Consider the following 25912-nt stretch of genomic DNA (forward strand, 5'->3'; position numbering starts at 1 on the left):
TTTATATGAATGCCATAGTGATAGATAGATAGATAGATAGATAGATAGATAGATAGATAGATAGATAGATAGATAGATAGATAGATAGTGATGAAAATGTTCACAATTAATTGCAACATTTTTCTATAATTGTGTCGCTGCTATTTAATGTTTAGAACCACCATCCCCAAAACTGTCTTTTCTCATAAAACTTGCATTGCAGCTAACACCTGGGTAATTGAATCAAGGCAGTTAGCTGTAAACATAACCTTTAAATAAAGCAGATTGCCTTTTTTTCTGATTTGGTTACGTGCATTTTAACCTAGGCTCCATTCCAGGTACGAGTTTTGTGCATGATGACCCATGAGAAATAAACTCCAAAGTGTAACACGCAATGAAAACAGTCTGCTATAATAAATAAATGTTGGATGAGATTTCAATGAACGCTCTTAGTTAATGCACAAGTAGAACCTGAGGAAAGCAGGTCACCAGTGTCCTTTGGTTATTAAAGTTTTACGAATTAGGACTGCTTACTACTACACTCATTCTTAGAAAAGGTCTGAGAAGAAAGCTCAAAACACCAAAATTTGAAAACATTCTAACAGTACATGGAAGCATTCAGGCACAAAATGAAAAAGTCCCTTTTTAAGCTGGTATTCTCAAAAAATGGCCTGAAATTGAGCCCCACTGATAGCATTGCCTCCTCGTGGTGCTTTCTAACAGAAACAACTTTGGTGAAGTGTTCTCTTGATACATTGATGTTCCTTCTGGGAGCACTGGCTCTATTTCAGAGGCATGAGGTAAGGATTATAATTTATTAATACCTTAGCGTGCTTGCGTATATGTGTGTTCACACAGTGACAGATGGCACCCCATCAACCCTGTCTTTATTTTATATAGTGTCATTAACAGCATGCATCACCACACGGCTCTTTTTAGGGCTAGCAAGACTACAGAGTTCTAACTATTGAGTAGTACATGCATTACTGTGGCAAAGGCAGGATGCCAATATAATACCCATCTATCCATCCATCTTCTTAACCCACTAATCCAGGACAGGGTTGCGTGTCAGCTGAAGCCTATCCCAGCAGTCATTAGGCACAAGGCAGGAATAACATCTGGAAAGGGCACCAACAACAACAACATTTATTAATATAGCACATTTTCATACAAAAAGTAGCTCAAAGTGCTTTACATAATTAAGAAAAGAAAAATAAAAGACAAAATAAGAAATTAAAATAAGACAACATTAGTTAACATAGAATAAGAGTAAGGTCCAATGGCCAGGGGGGACAGAAAAAACAAAAAAAAAATCTGTAGGGGTTCCAGGCCACGAGACCGCTCAGTCCCCTCTGGGCATTCTACCTAACATAAATGAAATAATCCTCTTTGTATTTAGGGTTCTCACGGAGTCACTTGATGCTGATGGTCATACAGACTTCTGGCTTTTAATCCATCCATCATTGTTGGAACATCATGGTGCTTTGAGTAGATGGTGGTGGCACAAGCCACCACCAAAAGGACACCGGAAAAGGAAACAGAAGAGAGAGTAGGGGTTAGTACAGATTTTAGAGCCACCATGAATAGTTATTATAATGAATTGGATATACAGAGTATCAGGATTTAAATTACAGTGAACCAGGCTCATTACCAGACACTCATTAGTGCCAACTTAGCCATAACAGTTCACCTAACCTGCATGCCTGTGGACTGTAGGAGGAAACTGGAACACCCAGTAGAAAACCACTCAGCGTCCGGGAGAACATGCAAACTCCACACATGAACAATCACAATTTCCTTCTCGTGCCACCACCAATATAATATTATACAGCTTAAGAGAAATTTTACCAGATGTATTCATTTGTAATGTAATTCCAATAAGGGTTTTTGAAATTATTAAGGTCATGAAAAGTTAAGTAAAATGACACCTTTTCTTGGCTAACTAAAAAGATTACAATATGCAAACTTTCGAGGCAACTCAGGCCTCTTCTTCATTTTGCTTAATTTCTCGCCACTTCCATAATGGCTAACATGGTACAACACTCCTGAAATTATTAAGTGAATTCATTATTTTTTTTACAGATTAGGGGGAACTGAAAACTTTAAAAGCTCCATGAATGTTAGTGCAACCAAAACAGTTAACAGTGCCCTGCCAGTTGGATTACAAAACTACACCTACAGCACCTTTAAACAGCAATTAGCTAGTTGGTTTCAATTACCTGGCAAAGTCAACAAAGCCAAGACAGTTAACAACTGCTGCTGAGAAAATGGGACACTTTGTTACTGCTGTAGCAGCTTAAAAAAGAATGTCCTTCAGCAGTCAAAGCTGTTTTGAAAAGCAAGCAGCATTTGAAAGGTTTGGTTTCAAAGTGTGAACTTTGCAAGTGCTGTGCTCAAATCATAATAAATAAGTGTGGCAATGGCAGAATATACTTTACTGTTCTACATGGGAGACAAATCCCTCATTTTATCTGCTTTGGCAGTGGGTTCATTTGCCTATTAATTCGTTGTCACATAATTATTAATATGTTACTTAATTTGGCTTTTCCAGCTCATCCTTCTTTGCAATATATATTGCTTTTTTATTTTTCATTCTTTATTGTAATTTTGCAGATTAGGTCTGGAAACCTCAAAAATGTACTTATAAGTGGAAATTCAAAAAATAAGACAATCTGTTTGAATATCCACATGAGAAGCTGTGTCTGCTGACTCATATAGGCACTGTACATAAGTCATTTTAGCTTCACCCACCACCTCAAAACTAAGGCCATATGCAAATGTATTTAATTTCACACAGAATACTAAGTATCTGTATAGACTCAAGTGTTTTTATTTTATCTCACTTCATCAGTGCTTTTTATTTTTTATTTTTGTGCTGCTTATATATAATATAGCTAAAACACAGCCCTCATGTCAAGAGTTTTGATTCAGTGCACAATGGAAACTGCTTTCATGTTTGCCACATTCTGACTGAGTTTTATCTTCACTGCAAACTCTGAAGATCTTATAAGAATGTGTTTGCGTAGATGTACAGTATGTTTTTAGTTACCGTTTGATGTAGTGCTCCAAAATGCATGAGTCAGATATTAGAAGGTTGGGTCACATTACATTTTACTGCAGTAGAGCCTTTGAAAACTCAGAAATCACCATCAAAGTGCAAAGCAAGAGTGGTGGGAAAGTTTGTGCCAGGTCTTCAGCAGAGATCATACCAAGTTGATGGTTTTTCATCATTTCACTGTGTATGTTTACTAATACCACAGGACCCAATTATAGTACTTGTATCAGCTATGAGCATCATCATCATCAACATCACTGGTTTAACATCTATGTTATGGATTAGTGTGGTCTCTCTAAGTCTGTTCCCTCCACTGTCTGCAGTCCTGGGCATCCTTCAGGGTAAGGCCCACACTTTTCATATTATCTGAAACCAGCTTTAATCAAGACTTCTTTGGCCTCCATCTGGGTCTCATCCCCTCTACCACCTTCTCGGTACCCCTTGTGACGATTGAGGTCCACTCCATACTCCCTATTCACATTTGGGAGCTTCTCGAACCCAACACCATTGATAGTTATGACCGAACTGAGCTGACTATTGGAGACAAATCTCACATGGAGCAAGGAGAATGGTGGAAAAATGCAAAGGTGCTTTTATTAAAAGAATAATAATAAAAAAAAAACAATGTCTATGGTGCAGTGTTCCAAATGTCCATAAATAAATAATCCATAAAAACCAAGTGAAGAGTAGGGGATAAAAACCACAATAAAATAAATCCTATAAAACCAGAGGTTAAAATACAGTTCCTCCCGATCTCACCACACCTCCTTCTTTGTTTCCCCGGCTCACCCATCACTCGTGCAGCCAGTGGAAACTCAGCAGCCACGAACTTCATTCCTCTGATCCCCGTCTTGGCTGCCTCCAAACCACGCAGCCATACAGTCTGAGGTCGGCTCTCCTCCAGTCTTCCTTCATGCACACACAGTCATACCTCAGATCCATAGGGAGGTCATTCGCCATGTTCGCCCCACTCTACACCATTATTCAGTGGGGCGGACCAGCACCTAGAGCTCCACAGCCTATGCTCCTTCATGGGGCCCCAGCTCATGCTACCTTTCTCTTCTAGTTGGCTAGATCATATTACTGAGACTGCTCTTTAGTCATCTTTCTACCTCTCTCTTTTTCTGTGATCTATTTTTCTTTTTCCCTTTTCCTCCGATCTATTTCTTTTCTTCTCCCCAAAACTCACGCTTCTAATCTTATTGTGTGGGGACATAACACAGGTGTGGCGATTAGCTGCTCCCGGTATAAATTATGGACACGGATGATTCCCCGTCTGTGTACTTAATTGAGGAATAAACGTGCCACAACCACTCCAGCCATACTACCACACCCCCTCCTTACACCGCGAGTACGGTGATTATTTATTTTACAGGCAATGAGATGCAGACCTTACCATACCACACCCCTCTTCAAACAATCATTCTCTGCTTTTTACATTACTCCAGCAAAACCTATACCATAATTTACTTAGAATTTCTAAAGGCCGTTGATGCAGTCCTACAACAAAGATTAATTCTGAAAACAGAAGTTGTTGGCATCAGAGGTAACCTATAAAACAGGATCTCACATTTGTTGACCGACAGAAGACAATGAGTACAGATAAGAGGAGAATGCTGGAGTGAGGTCCTCAGTGGAGTCCCTCATGGTTTTGTCCTTGGACCATTACTTTTTCTGATTTATATTAATGATATTGTTTTTGCTATAGTTAGTAGACTGATTACACTAAGATTGGAGGAATGACAGACACTGAGGTGGCAGCAAAAAGAATTGTGCGAACACTTGAAAAATGCAATTTAATGTAGGGAAGTGCTACACATGGGCAAAAGGAGCATCATTTACAAGTACAAAATGGGAGAAACTGTCCTACAAGAAGCAACCTGTGAGAAGGATTTAGGTGTTAATGTTGACACAACATTTTCACGAAAGGTTGGGTGGATTGGTAGGTAGAGGATCCATTTAATAAATTCTAAGGCAACATTCTTGGTATCCGCTGTGATCTTATTTATTACTCTATAAAAGAAAAATCAAACATGACAACTATTTTAAGCTGAATTTCAAAAATTCTATAGTAGGATGGTCTGAATCACAACTGGGAGGCAGACTAAGGCCAGGAAATTAGATGAGATTAGATACACTTTATTAATTTCATGGGGAAATTCCGATGCATACAGCAGTAGAAACATAAAAAACAAGATTCACAGGACAAATACTAAAGCCAATCAATCAATCAACTGATAAATAAATATAAATAAATGTATATTGTGCAGATATTTCAAAATGAACTTAATGAGTACCTCAGGAGGAAGCATTGAATTACATGATAGCAGTGGGCAGAAAAGACCCCCAGAGGTGCATCTTAGCACACTGTGGTAGAATGAGTCTGTGGCTAAGAGATAATGGAGGGGATTTTTCTCATGATGGCATCAAAATTTGCCACCATCCTCTTTTCCACAACAGGTTCCAGTGTGTCCAGGGTTCATCCTGTGATGGAGCAGGCTTTTCTGATAAGTTTGTTAAGACATTCTGCTTCTTTTGAGCTCAGATTGCTTCCACAGTAGACTATGGTGTAGACCAACAGACTGGTAGAACATTTCCAGCAGCTTTCACACATCAAAAGACCTGAGTCTCCTTAGGATGTTGAGTCTGCTCTGGCCCTTCTTGTAAATCAGAGTTATAAAATATACAGTAGATACTGTATATAAGGTTTTAGAGATTGTCAAAACAGAAAGGTGGAAAACAAAACTGAGAGTTGTTCATTGTTCTAAGCTCACTTGCACCAGATAAGCTTTACATTCAAAGCTTGTCTTTTTATAAAGTAGCCATGCATGAAATCACAAACTGATGATGTCAGCATACACAACAGAGACCTAGTTCATAACAACAACAACAACATTATTTATATAGCATGTTTTCATACAAACAATTTAGCTCAAAGTGTTTTACAAAATGAAATAAAAGGAAGTTAATATAAAACAAACAAACAAGATCGGGCAATAATATTATTGTTATTACATGTTATGTTATTGTTATATTATTATAAATATAACAAAGAAAAAGTTAAGGTGAAATGGCCAGGGGGACAGAAAAAGCAAACAAAAAAACTCCAGTTAGGCTGGAGAAAAAAAAAATCTTCAGGGGTTCCAAGGCCAAAAGCCCACCCAGTCCGCACTGGGCATTCTATCAAACACAGATGTTCTAAATCAGTCCTTATGGTTTCCAGGCTTCACATGGAAGAAATTGATGATGGTAGTCATGTGGACATCTGGGACACTCGCCATTCAATCCATAAGCACGGGGGTAGCATGGTACCTCAATCAAGTGGTGGTGGTGCAGATTGCCACCACAGAAGAACCAGAAAAAACAGCAGAGAATAGTACAGATTAGTATGGAACCCCGAGGAAAATGATAATTCAATGCCCATATAGACTTACAGGGATACAACAAAAAGTAGCTGCGAAAAAAGCCTTTTTAAAATAATGGGTTTTTAGCAGTTTTTTAAATTGTTCTACACTATTAGCCTGGTGAATTTCTTTTGGTAAAATATTCCAAATTTTAGGTGTAAAACAGCAAAAGGCCACCTCACGACTTCTTTTCAGGTTGGTTCTTAGAATTATTGAAGATCTGAGGTTACGACTTGGAGTGTAAGGGGATAAACATTCTAAAATATAGGATGGGGTGGGATTATTTAACACAAGAATCCCTGAAGACTATGAAAATATTCGTAACGCTGGGCCACCTTAAATTCCCTTGCACCTGCTCATCAGTGCCTTTGTTTTGCAAATGTGTCAATCAGCACTGGCAGCAGGTGGCCTGCTCACTAATCCCCCACCAAGGCAACTGAAGTCGGACACAAAATTCTCACAGCTGAAGTCTCTTTATCTGGGAGTTAGGTGTCTGGAGTTGTATAGGGTAAATAATATAACGTTATTTGGAATACATACATTTGATGTGTGTTCTATGTCTACAATGATCTGGGGTAAATGTAGGATGACGGGAAATGCGAGGCAAGAAATGCTGAACACATAACTAGAACAGAAACTTTTTCCATTTTATAGTAATAATGATGTGAAGTGTATAATGTGTGAAGACTTTAATCCAAATATCAGATAAACACTTTCACAAAAGGTATAACAAAACAAGTGTGCTGTTACTCAAGAATATAACCAAAGAAAAAGAAGTTGTTCAATTTACACGTTGCTGTCAATGTGCAAAAACCAACGCCCAAATATTAATTGATACAAAGTAGACTTGGCCGCATGGCTGGTGCAGAGATAAGAATTGCTGTCTCATAATCAAGAGGTCTTGTCTGCTTTTAGCATTTTGAGTAGTGAGATGCTATTATTATTACTATAATATAATAAAAACATACGTTTGATTTGAGTCGGTAACAGCAGGTGTAAATTTATGGTACTTATAAAAGTTAGCTTTTTTTTTGTTTTTATTCAGTTGTATTCTCTTATGGCTTGCCATATTCTCTCAGTCACATTCATGGTCCCCCCGATCTGACGCTGTTAATTTTCAAATATATTTGGGCTTCGGTTTTTACACAATGATAGAAACTTGTAAATTGAAAAATATCTTTTTCTTCTGTTATAGTCTTGAATATAATTAAGGTGGCCTGGTATTACAAATATTTTTGTAGGTTTCAGGGATTCTTGTGTTAAATAATCTCACCCCGCCCCAGTGTTAAGGCTTTGTAAACCATTAGTAGTATTTGAAAGTCATTTCTAAATGAAACGGGTAACCAATGTAATGATTCTAAAACTGGTGAAATGTGCTCAGATTTTCTTTTTCTAGTTAAGGTTCTTGCTGCTGCACTAACTAACTGATTAATTCCTTTCTTAGGTAGTCACGAGAGGAGTGCATTACAGTAATTTAGTCGACTGAAAACAAAAGTGTGAACTCATTTTTTAGCATCTTGCAAAGTTATGAGACGTCTAACTTTAGCTGTATTCCTTAAGTGCAAAAATTCAGTCCTAGTAATCTGATTAATATCTGATTTAGGACAGAGTCAATAGCTGCCCCTAAATTCTTTACCTCTGACTTGACTTTTAATCCTAAGAGATTAAGTTTATTTAAGATGAACTGTGACACTAAGAAAGACCATATCACAAAAGGGCATAACATAAGCAAAAAAAAAAAAGTAAAAGTGAATATCTTCACAAATTCTACAGTGAAATTAAGAATAACAATGTGAAACTTATGATACATACAGTATTTGTAGCATGTGACACTACTTTTATAGACTTGCCTTGATTGCAGCTTCATGCTCCGTCTTGAAGCTTTTATAATTTCAGATTCATCGATTACTCTCTTTCTTTCTACTTATGTAATTCTTGTGTTTTAGACTCTTACTGTGTTGTTTGACAGTGATTTATCTCTGTACTTGTCTGAGTTTTCTATGTGCTGTGATTTGATCTGTTAATCTAGTGCATCAGCAAGCTTGTTCTTTTAGACCCTTATTGTGTTTTTGACAGTGACTTACCTGTATACTTGTCTGTTTGTTATGATTTGATCTGCTAATTGACTGCATCAGTAAGCTTGTTGTATTTCGGTAGGCCCTGATGGTAGTCATGCTCTTGAAGGTGAAGAGTGTTCTGCTTAATGGGAGAAATTACAGCAGGACTAAACCATTCCTATGGGATCCACAGAACCACTTCTAGCAGGGTCTGTGTTTTTCTAGGAACACAGCTGGAAGAAATGGCTATCGCAATTTGACTTTCTGAGAAATTCAGGCCACTTCATCCAAACAAAACAATGCTGACTCCCATTCCACTGTTTTCCCCTCAATGTAAAGTATTTGAGTTGATTTCAAACTGTAGAAACTAACCAGTAGAAGCTTATCCACAACTGTGAACACCAGTAAAATTATACTTTCTATGGTGATGCAATTAAGAGCATACCACAACCATAAAGCAAGCTATAGGAGAGTATAAAAAAATGGAGCAATTTAATGAGAAGTAAAGAAACCAACAGAGAACAAGAGGGCAATGGTAAAATATACCCAGAAAAGTCTTCATGGTTGCTTGGAAAAAGAGATGTCATAATAGCATTGTGTTTATAATTCATGAGGTTAATGTATGGTGTGTGTAGAGTCTAAAATTAGATTTAAAGATTACTAGGACTTTTAGTAGAGCAAAAATTATGTTTCAGAACAGAAACACAAATCAAATCAAATTGGTTTTGTCACATACAATTATATACACAGTACAATATTGAAATGTTTAGTTGCTAAACTCCAAGACTGTGCATTAAGGAGAATATGAGAGGACAGTAAACAATAATACACAACTTTATAAATATCAATGTAAATCATTATGTTAAATGATATTGTGGTTGTCAAAGAGAATAACAAGCTAATACTCTGACAAATTTTTGGGGCATCAACCCCACTTACTAAAGGCTTTAACAAAAACAATGCATGATGGCAAAAAGAAACAACACTGCTGCCACTGTAATACTCTGGCTAGGATAGTGTGAATGACTTTGTCAATTAAAGTTAGTCTGTGGAGGTCTTCCGCTTAAGTCACTTGGACAAGAAATTATGCCTCCTTCTGGTTGGCCTCACTTTTATAGCCCAGGGACTGGAAGGGGCGGAGTGAATTGCCCTTACTGGGCGTTTTTTTCTGCACTGTGGATGAAGAAGAAGACAAGACAGTTAGCAGCAGCACTCTCAGACGGCTTGGTGGTAGCACAAAACTGGGAGGAACACGGTGGGTGACCTTGTGATGTGCTGATAGTATGCATTATTTTAAAATTATAAAAATATGTGAAAATAAATAAATATAGGAGAATCAGCAGTAGGACATCATGTAGCTGTAGACACTGTCCTCATTTAGGATGCGCTTGGACTGTGGAAAGAAGCTCCTCCTCAGTCTCTCTGAACTCTCTGAAAGGTTCAAAATGTACAAAACAAGAAAGCAGTCAGGTTAAGTAAATGTCAGGTTCTGGTGAGGGTGGAAGGAGGTCCGTCCTGCAGTGGAGCTGTGTGTTCCAAACTGAACATCTCCTTCTGGCAGCAGCAGACTTCAGGTGGGGAACCGGAAGGGGCGGAGTCAGTAGACCTCACTGGGCATCTTCTCTGTGCTGCGGAGGAAACAAAGGAGAAGAAGGTTAGCTAGAGCTCTCCCTCTCGACTAGGGGTGTTAGTAATTCAAAATTTTATTTGAATAATGTAATTGATAGATTTTTCTTTGTTTTTTTCATGAAAGATCCACTATTACTGTGACATGCAATGCCACTGAACATTTATAAGCAGGTGTGAATTGCTGTCTCTCTCCTCTGTTTCTTCACTTGAAAAAATCCAAATGTGAATTACTTTCTCTCTCAAGTCTGGACAGCCTCAAAATAATCAAATTAAAAACACCTTGTATAATTATTCTCACTGTTTCAATATGTATAATAAAAAAGATCATAGAAAAATCTTAAAACTGTAGGCACTCCAGATATTTCATTAGCTAAAAAAGTGCACATAAAATCACCTGAAATTGCATTGCAATTGCAATGTTTTTACACATATAAATATATAGAATACTAACCAATACGATATCACACTAGGAAATCTGTAATATTACCGTATATACTCGCGGATAAGTTCTCCTGCAGATAAGTCAGGACTTGATTTTACCGTGTAATTTCTGGTATTTTATTATGTCGGCCATATAAGTTAAATGCGGAAAACTCACGCTATTGGTCCAAAAGACTACGATATGCTAACACCCACCTGAGAGAGTAACCACGGAGCACACTGCCTTTTTTTTCTATGTGGGTGCGGCAATGCACTGTATCAGTGCGTGATCTTGACTTCTCTCTCTCTCTCTCTCTCTCTCCACGCTCACTCGTGCTCTCGCTCTCTGTTGTGCCTGTGTGACCACACAGTAATACCCGAACAATTCTGAAGCAATGTTTGTACTGATTTGTGTTTTTTGTATCTCACACCCTCATACATCTTTACCTTAAGAGCATCCCTTATATACGATAGAGCGATCGATCAGAATAAAATATGAAGCTGGTTTCAAATTAAACATCATTGAAGCAGCAAAAGAAATTGGTAACTGCACTGCTGCAACAAAAGCAAAAAAAAAAGTTTAACAATTAATCTTGCACCTAAAGTCAGCAACATCATAAAGTCAGAAGTACATTCAGACCCAACCCAATTGGCTTACAGGTTCATGACAGTTTTTTGACATGTCAAACAATTTGGCAATGCCGGCTTGCGTTTGTCAGGTATGAGAAGTCTTATTAAGCAATCCTATATTTCCATTTCCATTGACTCAGTGTTTAGTCTTTTGGAAGCATGGCTATGAATTTTTTGTTGTCACATGAGAAGTAGAACAAATTGTTCTAGTTGTGGTAAGAGAGACATCCACTGTATGATATTTCTGCACAAAAATGTCAGTTTTGGGTCTTATGAAATATTAAGGAACATCTTAATACATAATTCGCCAGTCTCTTCACTCACTCACTCATGTCCATCTGAAGCCGAATGCGCAGTCGCCTTCTACGTAGCTGCCCGAAAAACCTTACGAGACTGACATCGTGGCAGGCGGCGGATTTATGGCCGCGAAAATTCAAAGAGAAAAGCGACTACGGCCGCGAAAATTCAAAGAGAAAGGCGACTTCGACCGACATCCAACCCCAACATCACGGGAGGCGGTGGATTTACGGCCGCAAAAATTCAAAGAGAAAGGCGACTTTGATTAAAGCTCTAGAGGCCTGAAAGGCGATTTCGACTACAGCTCAAGGCCTAATTACGCATTCATTCAATACACCTATATCAGGTTTGTGGTGCTTATACTTATCATATATTATACTATTCCACTCGTGCCCGTTTCATCTTACGTTGACGAAACGGGCTCTTTGTCTAGTTGACCAATATCTTGAAAGCATTGCATATTTTTACTTTTAATAAAGTAACGACATTTGACTTTTTCTTTTTCTTTTTTTTAGGATTCAAATAAAATAGCTGCAATAAAAAACATTTTGAATCCATTCTTTACAGGGTCATATTGCACAGGTACTGTAAAGTCACATCTTTTATTCTCACTACATAATCACGTGAGACTGTTTAAAAGGCACACAACTGTTTGTGAACTTTTGATCAACTATTAGTACAAATAAGTTGTTAAGCGTGAGAGGGCAGCCTATCTCCCAGCATCAAAACACATAAAAAAATCATTTAGTGTATACCCACCTTTATCTTTATACACAGGAACGTCAATTTACTTCTGGCTTGCTTTTCTCTCTCATTTTCTATGGGATTTGCCCCTTTTTTTGTCACTTTTAAAAATAATACCTAGAACAGAACTTGCTTGTAAAAAGAGTATGACACAACACATTCTATCAATTCAGCTTCTCAATGCACACAGTCTGTATGCTGAGCATCATTTCCAATTTGATTCCAAATAAAATGCCATGCTTGATGTTTATACATGTCTGAGGTACATAAAGGCTTGGTGCTAAATATAATGTAAAGACGTATTCTGCACTGCTTGCTGTTGTAATAAATTATGTGCAATTTCTGATGTTTTTATGGCTTCCTGTTCTGAAAATAGCCAGACAGTGATTCACGTTAGTATTCAGCCAACCACAGTGACATGCAACACCGTAAAGACTTTTATCTGTAAACTCTGATGCTTGTAGATTCCCTTTTTTCTTCTTGCTTGCTGGATAAGTATGGTAAATTATAAGAAAGACAAGCTATACTAATATGTACAAGAAAGTTGATAATGTTAAATGAAGAATGTTCGTATTTGCAGTATATTACATTTCTTTTGATGTTGATATAATTATCTGAACATATTACTTTAAAAAAGAGGCAAAGTGGCACTGGCACTGGCATCTCATTGATCCATTGTTCTGGTGTAAGTCCCCGCCCAGTCACTGCCTATGAGAACATTTAGGTCAGTGTAGGGTTTCACAAAGCACTCTAGTCTTTCTCTTTTTTTTTTTTTACATAATGTTGAAATTTTTGCTTTGAGCCCTCCCCGAACCATAACCTATCATCTTTGGGTTGGGGGTGAAAGCTTTAGATTAGTCAAATGTTTTGATCTCTTGTTTTCAATGGATCTCGATATTTTAGGGTCCCCTGATATTGAAAACATTAATATCTCGATGGTGGATAATGTCTGTCTCTGCATGTGTGTGTCTGTGTGTCACATTTTCTTGAGGATGGTCTAGAGCAAAAATGACTGGATGGAAAAATACCAGAGTCAAAACTTAAGCTGTTATGAGATGACAATGTGCTGATTAGTTTTTGACTCAAATCGTGCAAGAGAAAGAGGCACTCTAGAGGAATCCTCAAATACCATTAATTCTGCAATTAATTATGAATAATTCAGAGTGGTAAATAATTATTGATATATTATAGAATAGTTCCGGTAACTTGGTTCCTGGGGCGCAAAGCCTACTGAATCTCATGTCCACATTTTTCATCTTCATTTGTACAGATGTAAAATCTGTTGAATAATTAATGGTACTTTGATAGCAGTAGTATTTCTTTTGTATAAAAGAGCAGTCATAAGGGCTTCATTAGTGGAAACATTTTAGACAGACACCAAATGGGGTAGGACCAATGAAGGAAATCTTAATCAAAACCCAATGTAATCTACAGAAGGAGCCACTGAACCTTCAGAATCATGACCTAATATTAGCTTCATAATGATGAGATGAATTGGAATTATTCACCTAAGCTGAATGAAAGGGTTGTTTTCACTGACACTTTTACTTACTTTTTTGAAGATAATTCTTTTCAAATATGAAAGACATTGACCATAATTTCACCCTAACATTGATACTGTATAAGGAGAATTGCCTATTGAAGTTATGCATACCACATCAACCCACCCCAGGGGTTCACCCCCTAATAGAATAGGAGGAGCCAAAGTTGAAAAAATGGGAATCAGAAATACAGGCATGTAGAGTGTCATTTTATGCTATTTTGAGGTTGCTGATCATGATTTCGGTAATATTTTTGATATTATATTCTTTACTGGTGGCCCTCTAAGAGCCACTAACAGAATGGTAACAATGAGAAATATCAGACAAAAACATGTGGGGTATCACTTTAGACTATTTCATGAGCCTATGAATATGATGTTATTTTTGATTTTTGATCCATTTCTAGGGATCTGCCCTCTGTGGACAGCTATAAGAAGGTGAACAAATAAAAAATATCTATTACATTCAAAAGTTTTTTGGAATTACAGATTTAAACTGAAGCACACATGTTAATATTCCAAATATCTGATGCAACGGTCTTTATTATGTACTTCTACTTAGTGAAGTCAATCATTACATTTGTAATTATCACTCTGATTTAGAGCAATTTATGCTAATTTAGACTTTATGTTTTTGTTATCGTTAAAAATATTTATGTACTTTTTCTTTAAATGTTTCTTGTGTTTTGGGAGTGGAATCCAAAGAGGTGGGACCACCCCTTGCACACCTGCAATTGACAGCCCCCAGTCCCATAAAAGTAATACTGGAAAGTGCAGTCCTGGCGGTGTGCTTTTTCTGCTAGTGTTACTTTGTTTCTTTGAATGTATTGGTTTATTCAACTCGTTTTTGCCACTGTTTTAAAATTTTGATTAAGGAGTTTATGCTGGGAATTGTTTGCTTTTGTATTGCCTTCCTGGCAACTCATTTTGCCTCTCTTTTGGTCTTTTCAACATTTTGTTGTATTTTTGTTAATATATCTCCTTTTATTAATATTATGTTGTCACCTTTCTTTGTACGAGCCAGGGGTTTACCATAATCCTCTCTGTTATGATGGTATCTGATTATATTTTGTGTCTTTATATACAGTATATATACTGTATATATATATATATGTATATATATATATATATATATATATATATATATATATATATATATATATACATACACATAGTTTTGAACTTTTGAAGCCAAGCCCATTTAGGTCAAAACTAGCCACCTGAGTCCTATTTGGGAAGGCTAGTAGGAAGTCTGAGCTACTTTTTTGCTCTGTTTAGGGGACCTCACACCTTCACCATTTCTGAGTGCACTGAGTCATATCAATATCCTTTCTGACTTATTTCACCGTGGTAGATCTGTATCACTTCTCCCTGTTAGAAAGCTTGTGATGCTTCCCTAGCAGCTTTGCAGATGAGTGCAGACCACCTGCTAGTTCTTTCTAGTATCCACATTAAGCTGGCAACCTATTCCCACCTTCCTCAACGTTAAGCCGTCTTTCCACCTCTCAGGTAGAAAGAAGTTCTTGTGGCTTCTTGCAAGACCTCCGTGTCTCTTCTGCCTTCTTTTTAAGTACAAGCTCTTACTTTGTTGCTAACCCGCTGTCTTTACGAGAGGCATGTCTCCTGTCCTTCCAGTGCACCACTCTGTCACTCACTCCCTGTTTCTCACTCTCTCCTCACACTGCTCTGGTGCTCATGTTGATTTGACTGATGATAGAGTCCACTGCCCCGTTGTGGCTGGTCTCCTACTTTCTCTTGTACTAAGGCTTCCTGCTGAAAGACCTTCCTCCCTTTGCCATCATGATAGATCCCTTCCCTCCATCAACCCCTTATCAGCCAGAATTCCATTGAAAATATGCAAACGTGTGTTTAAATTAATTTTTTTATATGTTATTGAAAATAGGAATATTAAAAAAATCATGTGAAATTATTATTTTAATATTGATATATTATTGAAAAATGATTACACTATACAACCTGAATTAGATTGTACATGTCCTTAGTATTGCTGCACTAATATTGCTGGGAAAATAAAGCTCAGCAGTTCAACTAGATGCTGCAATCTTTCTAAATGTTTCCTTCAAACCTTCGGTTCTGCCTCTTGACTCTTCTATTTCAGTGTTCTTTTTCTCATTTCACATCTGTGTTATTTTCGCATACCAAAAGATCGAGTTCAAATTTGAAGCTGTCAGCAGGAAATAAAAACTTATAAATCATCAGGTGAATTGGCTGTCATACTAATTGTGTTTATTTATGCAGAATATAGCTACTTAAACAATGCAAAACAAAGAACATTCACTATAAAGGATAACCTGTTAAAAAGCACACTTTTTTGTAGTTTCCTAGCAACAATGTAATAGTTTACAAATTTAGATTCAGTAAAACCTGCAGTATGACCCACTCAAGGTTAAGTAGAGGTTCTGTTTAGCTCTCATTCCAAGGGGCCCTTAGTGTTTAAGTTTCTTTCTGTTTTCAATCTTTTGTGAAAACCTTGGTTTAATTAAACTTAGAGGAAGTTCAAGCAACACTTTTATTCGTGGCTAATTATTGCTGATTAAAGTGACATTTTGCCACCGTGTATCTGTTCACATCAGAGGCTTAGAATTAGCAAATAAGATTTTCCATTTCTGAAAGTTAAAAAGGTTTGCAGTAATCCCCTGCAGACCCTCTGGTGACCCTTCATTCTGTGTAGTTAAAGTTGACACAAATTGCACTCCTCACAGCAGCATAACAGAAAGAGCAATATTATCATATAGCCCACTGCACAGAAGTAATTTTCACAATGTGCTATTTTTCAGCTCTAATTCAGCATATGCCTAGTCCCTGGTGTGAAAGAAAATATACCATCCTGCTGTTAGGCAGTGTGTGCCAGATATATTTATTTGCAGTTTTTACCTTGCTGCATAACTATGTAATCTATATTGCCACCATGAAAAAGCTCCTTAAGCCAAAATCTATATTATATGCAGGTACTGAGGTGCATTTGTAATAGAATATGCTCTGGGTTATCAGAGAAATTCTTCTTAATTCTAAGAAATGAAAGAGATTGCTGCTGCATCCCATTTTAATAAAACATGTTGATTATACCCATAATCTACAAATTATACACAAGACAAAGCTTTCCAAACCACACATCCGATCACTCCTCATATAACTTTGTTTGTATGCTCTTTATTTCTTGATTATCATATCATGTAGTTTTAATTGAATGTGGTAAATAACACCACATGGAAGCTGTTTGATATATCACTGCACTAGGACGTTGTTTATATGGCATACCATGGGTATCTTACCCAATATAAAGACCCCCATAATGTAGCCTCAGCCTAGTGCGATAAATTAATGAAATGTTCAAGTTGGCATAATCATTTCTTAATCACAAACTATATGTTGTTGTGCCTGATGAAACTGATCAACAAGAACTGAAGAAAAACCAGGACAGGAGAGAAATTTGGAAGTCAAAAACAAGCAGAAGTTTAACGTAAAACATTAACCCAACTGAAAATACACATACTATACTCAAAAACATGGAAAGTCCTGACTCCCTGAAATAATATTTCACTAACCAAATGCCACAAAAGCATTTACTTCACAAATCCAAAATCTTGGACACTAGAACTAGTATGACACTACCTCATAACTGCAATAGTATTTAAAGATAGAAACAGAGCACATTACTAACAACAAAAATGGCAGCATCAGTGATTGAAAACTGAAATGTCAAAACTATGATGAAATATGCAAAAATAGGCATATTCCAAAAAGTCTTATTCAAAACACATATTTCATGCATAGGCTTTCATACAAAAGTGTCATGTCATGTAAGGAGTTGGGAATTATTGCGAGCCTAAGGACCTGCAGATGACATGAAAGACAAGAAAATAAAAGGCATGCATCAAAAATATTGTGAAGCAAAAATGAAACCCTGCATATAAAATTCAAAGGGGTAAGACAAAGACTGAGAGACAGATAGCAAATGTTATAATGAGCGATTTTATTTTATTTTTTCTTTTCTATAAGATGTGTTCCACATGAATATGGGGTTTCGGACCTCTATGAATATTATTTTTGCATCAATTTCCCGCTTTGCTGCTTTATGCAATATTTAAAAATGTTAACTATAATAGCATCTTATCACAATGAAATTTTGTTTATCAGTTGGGTGGTTATTATTTTTTGGTGATTACCACTGCAATCCTTCCCTATGTCACCTAGGAGTGCATGACATGTGACATCATCTGTAGCACCGGCGTAAAGGTTGACACTTTCTATTCTGGAGCATCCAACACTAGGATTTGTGTGTGGCGTGTGTTTCTTTATTCTAATCTGTCACTACTCTTGGTAATGAACAAACATTTTCTGTTTATTGGTATGAGGAAAAAAGATGAATTTCCATTGAAATGCACTCTGCCCAGAATGGTGTCTGTAACGCAGCAAAGGATTCATAGGTGAGAATACATTCATCTTAATTTATAAAATACCACAGAGACACTCCTGGTTGATTTTATTAGCTGTACAAGCTATATCATTAACCTGGGATGGTTAAAAGGGTTTAACTATTGCAAGCAACATCCAACACTTAAAATAATTAAGTGCTAAGAAACTGTGACATCCAAGATGGGGATCCTATTAAAATGCATTAGAACTCCTCTTTAGCCAGCTAATTGCTCTACATTGTGATCTACCATGACATCAATAGCCAGCAACGAAGCCAAAAGCAGAATGGTATAATCTGAGCTAAATGGGTTGTTTATGTTGTCTATGCCCTAACAAAATGTTACTTTATGGCTTGAGTATGCATTTTTACCTATTATTGTTCTGCAAAAACAATGAATCTATCAATTCATCTCAGTATATTTTGTATCCTGCTCTTCATGGAGTATAGATTGAGAGGGTTTACACATATTTAGATGTATAATATGATAGCAGCTGAAGGACAACAACTTAACTTACACATATAAGCACATCAAGTTAAATTAACAAACCACACTTCACTTTTGATCAGTTTTCCAGTATGAGAGTAGCAGTGACAATATCTTTAACAGACTTGGTATAACAGATATAGGAAAAGAGGTCACCTGTTCCAAAAGGCACCCCAATAAGACTGTACCCCTCTATCCTCCACCAAGATCTGGACCAACTGTTACACCTTTTAATGTCCTCATTCTTATCTGGACTGGAGCGTGACAGTGACAGAAGTTAGAAAAGACCAACTTGTCAGTTCTGCTCCTTATCACTTAACTGTTTAAATTTGTAACTCAGAAGTGGCTACTGACCCTTAACTATGTCAGTTATTCCAACTTAAAAAATGACAACTAGATCCATTTCCACTCTCACCAGAAGGCTATCCACCATTCTAATGAGGACTCTCACCTGGGCACAAAGAAGGCAGCACACTGTACCAGAATCCTTGCCTCTGGAGCAAAGCTGAGCCTCAATCAACCTGATACCTGAGTCTCCTACTATCACTACATCCCTCTTCTTGGGAACTGGGAGTTTTGAGATGAACCACAAGGATTTCTAGTCTCTGTTTACCAGAGATATTGTCTACCTAACCAGCGTTCTGTCCTTAATTCTGGGGTTCATGCACATATATGGTGTGTATGTGTCACTTCATTCTTACATGAAACAATGACCCACCTGTCTCTACTGCTCTGAGCTAAGGCCTCTTCCCATGTGTCTCTTTTAAGCAAGTTCCTCCAATTCTTTAGTAGAATGCAGGATCATTGTGTACTTCTCCTCCTCATGTTTAGCAACCATGTGCTTGAAGTGCTGGATTAGATGGCATATCCTACAGATTGAAACCTCCTGACAGCAGACCTTCTGAAAACAAACCCCATAAAAAGTCTGACACTGTACAGGACTGGCACAGTATTGGCTTTCATTTACACATTTGTTTTGGTGACTGTTGATCCTATAAAAAATAAAAAATTTAATATAAGTGTAAAGAAACTACAATAGTTGTTCAATACCTAGTCATCTCCTCATCTACTGTTTAAATTACTTTTAAAATGCCTGGTAAAATACTTTTGCCTCTGCTACTCATGCACTTTAGCTGCCTGTTGTTTGCACTTTAATATGTAGTGAACCTTACTATCCTAACAGGCCCATTACCAGAGGATCATTTAGCGGGTCAAAGACACCCCAAACCACATTACTGGGTATGCTGCCACTTGTTGAATTTTTGAGACCTTATTAGATAGATAGATAGATAGATAGATAGATAGATAGATAGATAGATAGATAGATAGATAGATAGATACTTTATTAATCCCAGGGGGAAATTCACATACTCCAACAGCAAAAAATATTAAATTAAAGAGTAATAAAAAATGCAGGTAAAAAAACAGACAATAACTTGAATAATGTTCAACGTTTACCCCCTCTGGTGGAATTGAAGAGTCGCATAGTTTGGGGGAGGAATGATCTTCTCAGTCTGTCAGTGGAGCAGGACAGTGACAGCAGTCTGTCGCTGAAACTGCTCCTCTGTCTGGAGATGACACTGTTTAATGGATGTAGTGGATTCTCCATAATTGATAGGAGCCTGCTGAGTGCTCGTTGCTCTGCTACGGATGTCAAACCGTCCAGCTCTATGCCAACAATAGAGCCTGCCTTCCTCACCAGTTTGTCCAGGCGTGAGGCATCCTTCTTTTTAATGCTGCCTCCCCAGCACACCACTGCGTAGAAGAGGGCACTCGCCACAACCATCTGATAGAACATCTGCAGCATCTTACTGCAGATGTTGAAGGATGCCAGTCTTCTAAGGAAGTACAGGCGGCTCTGTCCTTTCTTGCACAGAGAATCAGTATTGGCAGTCCAGTCCAATTTATCGTCCAGCTGCACTCCCAGGTATTTATAGGTCTGCATTATTATATAAGCCTCTCCCAGTATACTGTATAAGATGCCCCCATACCATTTTGGTCTGGAGTCATTACCAGGGGGCGTAAGGAGAACTGCTAGGACCTTGAGTCTAAGCTGCTTCCTGATGTTTGATTCCATAGTTGATTAGCTTTTCCTACTTTTTTTCCTTTAATTTCTATCCCAAAGCCTGCACTGTTACATGATTAAATGCCACCCCATCCTCACTTCTCTCCTAGTATTCACATCTTTCTATATCTTAATTCTTTCTTTCTAACATTAATTAACTATTTGCAGCTACAGTTACTTAATTATTGTAAAACTACAGAGAAGATGAGGCAAGTTTGTCATGAGAAATGACCAGAAGGTGGTATAAAGTTTAAAGCCTTTAAGTCATAACCAGAAAGTCTTATACATCTTATAAACAAAATGCTCATGCCACACTTAAAGTTCAAACCTTTATTGGTCTCTGATGTCATATGCTAACCACTTACTATTGTCTGAGCCCATTAATTTTGTAGTTACAGAAATAAAAACAAAATGTTGTTGCAGGAAAGTGTTAAAATATATTGTGGCCACTGGGGGAACTTCAGCTCCCGAAACACCCAACACAACAGACACAAGCACAAGTCCAGCAACACACAAGACTTTACTTTAGTGGGAAACGCTTTTCCTTCGTTCCCACCAGCACCAAATACAGTACAATAAGCACAATAATGAGAACAGCACTTTCTTTTCTTCTTTCTCTCTGTCTCTGTTGCTCCTTCTGCCTCCACACCTCCTCCTCCCAATTCTGGCTCCCTGAATGGAGTGAGGCAGTTTCTTTTATACAGCACCCATAATTTCCTACCAGTTGCACTTCTGGGTGTGGTGAAGTTCTGCATTAAAGGCATCAGAAGTTCTCCTTTAGCCCCCTTGCAGTGACGCCAACAGGGCTGAGCCCTCTGCCTTTTCTGGGAGATGGAAGCTCTTTCTCCTGGCCCTTCCATCACAATGGAAACCCGGTCGATAAAGAGCCCCGGCTGTTCGTCACAATATTTACGTCTTTACAAAATTAATATACATTATTGTTATGATTGGCATTTTATTTCATTTTTCCTGGGTTTCCCTTTAGGCCAAAAAAATCATCTTGGCACCTTTTTTTTTTCACTGACAGAATCAATTCCATACATTTCCTTTTTGTTTACAGCCTTAGTTTAAATGTTTTTTGCTTTTTTTTTTATGGCATTTTGTTTGTTAACAAGTGCCACCATTTTATTGGGTGTACATTGGTTGCTGCCATAGTAATGCTCCCCATGATGCACCATAATTGTGCAACAATGATGTAATCAGCACAACAGTATTTAAAAGGTCATCTTGTGCAGCTCCAATTCATACTAGTCTTGCAGCAATCTGTTTATGATTCCTATCATTTGAGATTTAGCTCTGAATGTTTGACTTTTGCGTACTGGTTTTGACAATTCTTCCAGTTTCAAGCTTTGCTTATATTTTTGAGTACATTCTTTCTTCTGGTCCTCACTGATAATTTTTTCTGCTTGTCCTTTTTCTGCCATTACAGTTATCAAGGCAAGGTTCTACTTAAGTTCAAATTCACAACATGGAAAAGATAACTGAAGAAAAAAATATGAAGGAAAGCTGTAAAATTTTAGAACAAGCTAAACCTTAACAATAAATCAGTAAATCCTTGTTAACCACAGATTCTGTTCTTCCTGATTGACAGATAAGGTCCTCTCTGCGGGCTGCAAGATGAGGTGGTGACGGACATCGGGTTTATATTAGTAGCCATGTGTAGTCAGTCTATCATGCATAAGCAACTGTTGAGTTTGAGCAATAACAGGTCTGTGGTGCCCTTAGATGTCCTGGGCTGTACTCATGGTACAATAACTGAATCAACATACAGTATGTCTACCCAGGACAGAGAGGCACAGTTAAGCTGAAGCAAAAAAAAAATAAAAATATTTTCTGCTATTTTATAAAGCGAGAAGGCTTTAAAAAGCATTCAGGCATCATGTTGGAACTTGGTCTGGCAGGTTGTTCATGCCCATATGATGTGCCTCCTTCCTATCTGTCTGTCTGTCTGTCTGTGAGATAAGGTGGTGACGCACATCAGGGTTATATTAGTAGCCATGTGTAGTCTATCGTGCATGAGCGACTTTTGAGTTTGAACAATAACAGGTCTGTGGTGCCCTTAGATGTCCTGGGCTGTACTCATGGTACAATAACTGAATCAACAAACAGTATACAGTATCTACCCAGGACTGAGAGGCACAGTTAAGCTGTTGAGCCCCATTCATGATGGGGACTGGGCTTGCAATTGTTCCCCATGAATAAAGAATTCCCATTAAGTGTAGGTCAGAAGCTTGCACTGATTAAGTCCCTGCCTTTGTACACACTGCATGTTGAATAGTTTAGTGAGGTCCTCGGATAGGTCCCCAAGACAGCTGCTCATGGCCTATGGTGGAGCACAAAGAAATCGGTCAAACTTGACTACCTACAGGAAGTAAAACTCAGAAGTAGGTGTCTGTAGGTGAAACAGTGAAAGGATCATTACTGAGCTCTGAGGGTCGAGAGCACAGGGCCAAATTGTCCTTTTGAGTCCGTCTCCCCTCTCCAGGTTCCCCCCATTCTGGTGTCCTGCCGGAACCTAACCTCATTTTTCCCATAGGAGCAATGTTTAAATATTTGTGTTTTCTGTATCCACAGGGTTTTTCAGGAATGTAACCCCTGCAGATAATGAGACTGTATTTATTTTTTATTCCTCCAGGCACTACCTCTGTGCTGCAAAACAGTACAGACACAAAAGCCCTTTACACAAGCAACAGTGTTGTTCTAGCACTGCTTAAAAAAAAGTGAATAAAAAAGCTGTAAAAAGTACAGCAGAGCCCCTTAGTGGCAAACAACTTGCATACAGTCCACCAAAGCAGGCTGACGTCAGCAGTCCATATATGATTTGAGCGATGCAAAGCTTCCAAGGGTATCTATCTATCTATCTATCTATCTATCTATCTATCTATCTATCTATCTATCTATCTATCTATCTATCTATCTATCTATCTATCTATCTATCTATTGTCATTGACAGAGAAGAATACACAAGTCCTAATGAAATGTTGTGGTGCCAACCAGGTTACTCCATTTAATGAAGCAATAAATTCATTCAAAATAACAGGTGTTCAGTGAAGCAAAACAGAATAAAAATAGTTTCTGCTATTGACTAAAGCAAGAAGGCTTTAAAGAGCAGTCAGGCATCAGGTTGGAAGTTGGTCTGGCAGGTTGTTCATGCCCAAATGAGGTGCCTCCTATCTATCTATCTATCTATCTATCTATCTATCTATCTATCTATCTATCTATCTATCTATCTATCTATCTATCTATCTATCTATCTATCTATCTATCTATCTATCTATCTATCTATTTGAAGCTCATCAACCTGTGCTTCTTCATTTATCTAATATCTACCTTTTACCTGGTTATAATATTTTATAGGTACTGTAGACAGTACCCTTTGGCTGAGGTTAGAATAATGTCACAAACCCTCCTGCACGTCATAAAATGTAACTAAAGGAAGTTGGCATCAAGCAAAAAATCCAACTACAGTATATACATTCCGCTTTCAGTGCCTCGGTGATTTGGGGGACAGCTGACCAACTTGGGTGAAGCTGGCAGAGAGAAAGAGTATGGATTACATGATGAAGGATTAATCCAACACAACCAGATTTCACAGCCATTTCAGCAAATTTTATGATATAGTGCACAATATATTGGTTGTTTTCATTCATATTTGTTTTTTTCTGGTGGGCAATCTTCTCTTGTGTTCTGGGTTCCAAGTCAGCCATGCCTAAACGCTATCACAGGGGCACAGGAAGCATAGTTACATGAATCACCACGTAATTTCACATCAGCAGTTTTTTCTTTGAAAGAAATATTATCAGCTCTTCGGAGTCTGATTAAAAAGTAAGACACTACCGTTTATTCATTTTATTTTTTATCATAGCAATTATTTATATTTTTGTGCACACTGTTGCTTGGCACATTGAAGAATGCTTCTTTTGTGCTTTATTTTTTATTTATTTTAGAGCTGTGGTGTTTATTTATGCACATTTGGAGCTATAGTAAATACTCGATGGATGTTAATTTTTAACAGATGAAACTGTATCACAAGATTTAAACATTTTATTCAAGAAATATTAGCTCTTTTCAAGGGCAGCATGATGGCACAGTTGTTAGCACTGTTGCCCCTCAACCCAGTTATAAGTTCAAATTCCAGCCTAGTCACTGTCTGTGTGGACTGTGTACCTTCTCCTTGTTTTGCTCTAGGTACTCTAGATGTCCTCCGACATGCATTATTAATATTATATTTATTATATACTAGGGGGCTTTGCCCCCTACTCGCTTTGCTCACCCAACCCCCAATCCCCCAAGGGGGGTGCGCTTCATGCTCGCCACTTCGCGTCTCTGCCGCTCGCGTTGTGAAGGGGGGGAGGCTGAACGCACACTACGGAGATGCAGACGGATCAGCTGCTGCTACCGAGCTGCGTGATCTGCATGTCGCTCTGCGCGTCGATCATTTAAAAGCCTGAACAGCAGCTGTCCTTTAAGCCAGCAGCTGCTGCTGCCGTGCTGCATGACGATCATTTAAAAGCCTGTACAGCAGCTGTCCTTTTGTCTCACTTCCTTGTCTCGTGGGACATTAAAGTGTCTCAGAGAAATTGTTTGTAAGTAGGGCGTGACATGCAAGAAGTCTCGCGGGACTTCAAAGTGTCTCTCCGAGATGGTCAAGTCTCAAACCAAAATTTTTTATATAATAGATGGATATTTATTTTTGGTTTCTCAGTTTGTGCTGTTAGCCTTTTATCACGACTCCTCCCAGGTCTTATTGTCAGATTGTCAAGACTTTACAATGTATGTTATCAATTCCAAAGGGGGCAACCTTCTTCACCTGGGCTGCGCTCACTTTACTTGGCAGATATTTTTGGGAATCTAGTCATGCAGTTCCAATTGCTCCAACTATGACCGGAATCACACAATACTTTGTGTTCCAAATGCACAATATCTCAATCTTGAAGCCTTTGTATTTAAGGAGTTTTTCTACCTCTTTGACTGGGATATTCACGTCATCCTGAAAAGTTACATCAATGAGTAGACATCACATCTTGCTTCTATTACGGAAAATGATGTCCGCACAGTTAGTTTGAATGGTAAAATTGGTGTTCACAGCCATATTGTGCATAATGTTGGTGTTCTCCATCTTAATTTTTTAGGTTGGTGATCATACCAATGCCCAGAGGATTGACCAGTG

The 25912-nt window shown here is 37.9% G+C and overlaps 2 long non-coding RNA genes across 2 annotated transcripts in view; one reads left to right on the forward strand and one right to left on the reverse strand.

Moving 5' to 3' along the window:
- The first annotated feature begins 1107 nt into the window (after nucleotides 1–1107).
- Nucleotides 1108–25912, forward strand: part of LOC127529481 (uncharacterized) — a 32526-nt gene continuing 7721 nt past the window's right edge. Inside the window, exon 1 of the long non-coding RNA XR_007936151.1 lies at nucleotides 1108–1253. This is a non-coding gene — a long non-coding RNA (uncharacterized LOC127529481). The remainder of the gene's footprint in view (nucleotides 1254–25912) is intronic.
- The window catches only part of LOC127529480 (uncharacterized), a 32642-nt gene continuing 7842 nt past the window's right edge, over nucleotides 1113–25912 (reverse strand). Inside the window, exon 2 of the long non-coding RNA XR_007936150.1 lies at nucleotides 1113–1293. This is a non-coding gene — a long non-coding RNA (uncharacterized LOC127529480). The remainder of the gene's footprint in view (nucleotides 1294–25912) is intronic.

Source organism: Erpetoichthys calabaricus, chromosome 10, assembly GCF_900747795.2.
Source record: "Erpetoichthys calabaricus chromosome 10, fErpCal1.3, whole genome shotgun sequence".
Lineage (NCBI taxonomy): Eukaryota > Metazoa > Chordata > Cladistia > Polypteriformes > Polypteridae > Erpetoichthys > Erpetoichthys calabaricus.